Below are 6,572 nucleotides of genomic sequence, written 5' to 3'. Positions count from 1 at the left end.
TGCAGTGCCCCAAGTGGGAAGGTCCCTGGGAGTGAGGGGGGTGGCTGGGCTGTGCCAAAACACCCAGAGGAAGCTGAGCCTCAAGCAGTACTTCCTGCATCTGCACTGGGGCCCCAAGAAGGGGAGGCTGGGGAGGAGTCAGGATTGAACTGGGACCTTGGCAGTTAGATCTAGGTCTGAGTGCTTGGTTGTCTCCAGACCTGAGCCACACACCCAGCAGCCTCTGAAAGTCTCTCCTGTTGCCCCACAGCCCCCACTCTCATCAAGTCAGATTTCCATGTTTGGGGATGTTCCTATCATCCTGATATCCACCCAGGTCCTGGAAAACCAGTGCCTCTTAGAGACCCAGCACCTTCTCTTTCTGAGAGATCTCATCCACTGTTTTTTTTTTTTTTTTAAGGCTCCAAATGCAATTTATTTTCTTATTAATGTCATCAAAAATCAATTCATATTAATAGTATTCTGATTTTTGGCTCTGGACTTCCTCTTTTTCTCTTTCCAATGTTATTGAGGAATAATTGACAATTATAATTTTATATATTTCAAGTGTATAACATGATTTTTTAAAAAAGATTTTCTTTATTTATTTGACAGAAAGGGAGAGAGAGAGAGCATGGGCAGGGGGGAGGAGCGAGGAGAAAGGGAGAAGCAGGCTCCTTACTGAGCAGAGAGCCCGACTTGGGGCTTGATCCCAGGACCCTGGGATCAAGACCTGAGCTGAAGGCAGACGCTTAATGGACTGAGCCACTGAGTGCCCAACATAATGATTTGATATACATACACACTGTGGAATGATTACCAAGCTCAAGATAACATGTTCATCATCGCACATAGTTAACTTTTTCTTCTTTTGGTGGTGAGAACCCTTAATAGATATTCTCAGCAACTTTCTAGTACACAATACTGAATTATTAACTATAGTCACCATGCTGTACATTAGATCCTCAGAAATGTATTTTCATTCTTTTTTTTTTTTTAAGATTTTATTTATTTAGGGGCGCCTGGGTGGCTCAGTCGTTAAGTGTCTGCCTTTGGCTCAGGTCATGATCCCAGAGTCCTGGGATCAAGTCCTGCATCGGGCTCCCTGCTACACGGGAGACCTGCTTCTCCCTCTCCCACTCCCCCTGCTTGTGTTCCCTCTCTCGCTGTATCTCTCTGTCAAATAAATAAATAAAATCTTAAAAACAAAAAGATTTTATTTATTTATTCATAAGAGAGAGAGAGAGAGAGGCAGAGGGAGAAGCAGGCTCCCCGTTGAGCAGGGAGCCCGACGTGGGACTCAATTCCAGGACCCTGGGATCATGACCTGAGCCGAAGGCAGATGCTTAACCATCTGAGCCACCCAGGCGCCCTGTATTTTCATTCTTACTTCTTTTTTTCTCCTCTGACTGGATAATATCAAGAGATCTGTCTTCAAGTTCACAGATTCTTTCTTCCCTGGTGGGCCAACCCCTGGGTGGATGTCCTCATTCCCTCTCTCCCTCTTTCCCATACAGCCCATCATTCTATAATCCAATCCTTTCTACCTCTTGATTCTCTGCTCTCTCCACTTCTCTCTGTTCTCATGGCTTGGGCTGGCTCAGGACTTGTGCTCTTCCTCCTGGACCCAAACCTCAGACTCCTCCCTGGTCTTAGTCTCTCGCCTCCAGTCCATTCCCCACATGGCCTGAGAGGGCCTTTTGAAACCCAGACCTGGTTTATATAGCTCTAAGTCCAAATCTCAGGACACTGATTCACCATCCCTCATCCCTGAACTCCTCTTCTAAGCCATCATTAAGTCCTCTATGCTCTACTACTAATATACATTTCAAATCCACCCACTTGTCTGCAAGGCCACCATCCTAATCAGGCTCTCATCATCTTCCACACAAATAATTACAATTGCTTCTGTACTGATTGTAGTGGGTTGAATAGTGATACCCTGCCCCTCTCCCCCCAAAAGATATGTCTATGCCAAAGCAATCTCGAAAAAAAAGAAGTATCAAAATCTCAGATTTCAAGGTACACTACAAAGCTGTAGTAATCAAAACAGTATGGTACTGGCACAAAAATAGACACATAGATCAATGGAACAGAATAGAGAGCCATCGGGCACCTGGGTGGCTCATTTGGTTAAGCATCCAGCTCTTGGTTTTGGCTCAGGTCATGATCTCAGGGTTGTGAGATTGAGCCCTGCATTGGGCTCTGTGCTCAGTGCAGAGTCTACTTCAGATTCTCTCCTTCCCCCTCTGCCCCTCCACTCACTTATGCTCACTCTCTCTCTAATAAATGAATGAATGAATGAATGAAAAAATAAATACAATCTTAAAATAAATAAGTAAATCTTAAAAAAAAAGAATAGAGAGCTCAGAAATAAACCCGTGATTATATGGTCAATTAATCTTTGACAAAGGAGGCAAGAATATGCAGTGGGAAAAAGACAAATGGTGTTGGAAAAACTGGACTGCTTTCTCATACCAGACACAAAAATAAAGTCAAAATGGATTAAAGATCCAAATGTGACTTCTGAAACCATAAAAATCCTAGAAGAGAGCACAGGCAGTAATTTCTCTGACACTGGCCCTAGCAACATTTTTCTAGATACATCTCCTGAGGCAAGGGAAACAAAAGCAAAAATAAACTGTTGGTACTACATCAAAATAAAAAGCTTCTGCACAGCAAAGGAAGCAATCAACAAAACTAAAAGACAACCTACTAAATGGGAGAAGATATTAGCAAATGACATATCCAATAAAGGCATAGTATCCAAAATATATAAAGAACTTGTACAACTCAACACCAAAGAAAAATCCAATTAAAAATGGGCAGAGGGGCTCCTGGGTGGCTCAGTCGTTGAGCGTCTGCCTTCAGCTCAGGTCATGGTCCCAGGGTCCTGGGTTCGAGCCCTGCATCGGGCTGCTTGGTGGGAAGCCTGCTTCTCCCTCGCCCACTCCCCCTGCTTGTGTTCCCTCTCTTGCTGTGTCTCTCTCTGTCAAATAGATAAATAAAATCTTAAAAAAAAAATGGGCAGAAGACATGAACAGATATTTCTCCAGAAAAGACATACAGATGGTGGCCACAGACGTATGAAAAGATGCTCAACATCACTAATCATCAGGGAAATGCAAATCAAAACCACAAGTACATATCACTTCACACCTGTAAGAATGGCTAAGATCGAAAACACAAGAAACAAGTGTTGATGAGGATGTGGAGAAAAAGGAACTCTCATGCACTGTTGGTGGGAATGCAGACTGGTACAGCCACTATGGATGACAGTATGGAGGTTCCTCAAAAAAAAAAAAAAATTACCATATGATCTAGTAATTCCACTACTAGGTATTTAATTTACCCAAAGAATACTAAAACACTGATTCAAAGAGATATGCACCACTATGTTTATTACAGCATTATTTATAATAGCCAAATTATGGAAGCAGCCCCAACGTCCATCGATAGATGAATGGATAAAGAAGATGAGATTTATAATGGAATATTACTCAGCCATAAAAAAGAATGAAATGTTGCCATTTGCAACAACATAGATGGATCTAGAGCATATAATGCCAAGGGAAATAAGTCAGAGACAGACAAATACCATATGATTTCACTCATGTAGAATTTAAGAAACAAAACAAACGGACAAAGAGGAAAAGAGACAACCCTAAAAACAGATACATTTTTTTAAGATTTTATTTATTTATTTGACAGAGAGAGAGAGACAGCGAGAGAGGGAACACAAGTAGGGGGAGAGGGAGAGGGAGAAGCAGGCCTCCTGCCGAGCAGGGAGCCCGATACGGGACTCGATCCCAGGACCCTGGGATCATGACCTGAGCCGAAGGCAGACGCTTAACAACTGAGCCATCCAGGCACCCCCAAAAACAGACTCTTAACTATAGAGAACTGATGGTTACTAGAGGGTAGGTGGGGTGGGGGGATGGGTGAAATAGGTGAGGGGATTAGGAGTACATTTATGATGAGCACTGAGTAATGTATACATTACTTATACTTGTTGAATCACTATATTGAACACCTGAAACTAATATAACACTGTATGTTAACTCTACTGGAATTAAAAAAAAAGAATGGATCACAGACCTGTACCCCTGAAACAAATAATACATTATATGTTGATTAAAAAAAATAGTTAAAATAAAAAAAAAAGATATATCCATGTCCTGGAATCTGTGGATGTGACCTTATTTGGAAAAAAGAGTTTTTCAAGTGTAATTAAGGATCTGGAGATGAGATCAACCTGCATTATCTGAGTGAGCCCTAAATTTAGTAACTGTCCCACACTGTAAGAGACACACAGAAGACACAGGAAGAAGAGAATGCTAGGTGAAGGAAGAGGCAGAGATTGGAATTATGCAGCCACTAGTTATTTTAGGAAACTCTTTGACTATGGCTCACAATTTGGCCTTAGTCCAGGGAACATAAGAAATTTGGGATTTATTTAGATCCTCAGAAGACTTAACTTTAAAAGTGGCAGGCTTGGGGGACCTGGGTGGCTCAGTTGGTTAAGTGTCTGACTCTTGATTTCAGCTCAGGTCATGATCTCTGGGTTGTGAGATCAAGTCCCATGTCCTGCTTGTGATGCCCAGCTCAGAGCCTGGTTGGGATTTTCTCTCTCCCTCTCTCTTTGCTACCCTCCCCAAAAGAATAATAAAAAAATAAAAGAGGCAGGTTTTCATAGATTCAGGAGAGGAGGGAGCTGGAGAGAGTTTCAGAGGAAAAGGGAGTTTCGGTGGAAGGATTAGAACCAGGGAGCAGTGGGTATAGAGGAGGTGGGGACTGTGCAGAGGAAAAAGGCACCAGAGGCAGGGCCTGGGCACAAGGTGGCTGCCAAGTGTCTAGAGATAAAAGGGGGTGGGGGGGAGGAGGAAAAAGAGGCCTGAGAAGACATTCCTACTCCTTTCATTGTTTATTTACCTCAGTTAATTTAGAAACAATATTTTGCAAAGAGGCAAATTTAGAATCCCGAAAACATTTGTAATCCTCAAGGTACAGATTACAATAGGCATCCCATTCAGGTTTTTGTTTGTTTTTGGGTTTTTGATTGTTTGTGTTTTTGAGCTGTAGCTTTCCAATTTAATTTTGAGTAAAACAACTTTGGAGAGATTGGAAGTTCCTGATAATTGCTATTGGAGTTCTAAAATACTTTTGGTCAAGTCAGTCCATTTAGATAGAAGTGTGCCAACAACCAGCCAGGGTCCCAGAAGGGACAGAGCGGCCTCAAAGCATTTAGATGACTGGGAATCCCATTTCTTAGAGGTTTCTCTTTAGAGCATAGAGAAAAATTCCTAGACAACACAGTTGCAATTCTAGGAAACAGCCTAGTTCCAAACAAGAGTCGGAACAAAGTCCAAATTCGTAGTCTCGGAGAGGACAAAGCCTTTTTTTTTTTTTTTAAAGATTTTATCTATTTATTTGACAGAGAGAGAGATAGCGAGAGCAGGAACACAAGCAGGGGGAGTGGGAGAGGGAGAAGCAGGCTTCCCGCTGATCAGGGAGCCCGATGTGGTGCTCGATCCCACACCCTGGGATCATGACCTGAGCCGAAGGCAGACGCTTAATGACTGAGCCACACAGGCGCCCCGAGGACAAAGTCTTAAAACAGACCCAAAGTAATGCCTAGAAAGCTGAAAACACAGAGAATGGAGCTTGAAATCCAGGAGAAAACTTACCCTCAAACTCCAGGGTCCTCAAGAAAGTTGTGAACTCAACTGGCTCTGTGGGTACTGTCATGTGTTTGCTCGCCAGCTTTGGAGTTGTTGGGGGGGGGTTGTCTTCTCTGGATCCCACTTGTGATCATCAAGTACTGTTAACCTTAAAGATAAAACTATCAGTTGTTTTACCAGCAAAAAATGATTTTTTTTTTTTCAGGACTAACTAACAGAGAATTGCAATTCAGGGCAAGCAAGCTATGGCAAAACCACAGACAAATCCAAGAAAAAAGGAGAAAACTACTCTTTTATGGAAGGGGGAAGAGTTGGGAGGGCTTTTGTAAACACAGATCTCGGAGCAAACTGGGAGTTTGAAGTGTAGTGACTTTTAATTGGCTGAGTTGTGACAGTCTCCCATTGGCTGGGGTGTTGCTGGGTAGGAGAAAACCCTTCCTCCCTCCCTCCCTCCCTCCCTCCAGGTGGGGTAGTCAAGTAGTATCCACCTGCTGGGTAGGAGAAAACCAACTAAACTACTTTCCTTCCTTCCTTCCTCCTGGTGGGGTAGTCAAGTAGTATCCACCTGCTGGGTAGGAGAAAACCAACTAACCTACCTTCCTTCCTTCCTTCCTCCTGGTGGGGTAGTCAAGTAGTATCTACCTGCTGGGTAGGAGAAAACCTTCCTTCCTTCCTTCTTTCCTTCCGGTGGGGTAGTCAAGCAGTATCCCCCTGCAAGGTATGTTTCTTCCTGTTGGGTCTACAATTGACTTGAGTGGCAGGGTGTGAGAGCTCCCCTTTCTGGCCTCCAGACTCAATTTTAGTGAGGTTACCCTTTATTAATACTTCACATCTGCAATCCCAGTAGGTTTCTGAGCTCTCTGAAGGCAAGGCCCATGTCTGTCTTGTTGGACACATATTTTAGGTCTGGGT

The sequence above is a fragment of the Mirounga angustirostris genome, unplaced genomic scaffold (assembly GCF_029215605.1).
Source record: "Mirounga angustirostris isolate CCGP_5_RB_7025 unplaced genomic scaffold, mMirAng1.0.hap1 SCAF_16, whole genome shotgun sequence".
NCBI classification, from domain to species: Eukaryota; Metazoa; Chordata; class Mammalia; order Carnivora; family Phocidae; genus Mirounga; species Mirounga angustirostris.
This window is presented reverse-complemented; position numbering follows the sequence as displayed.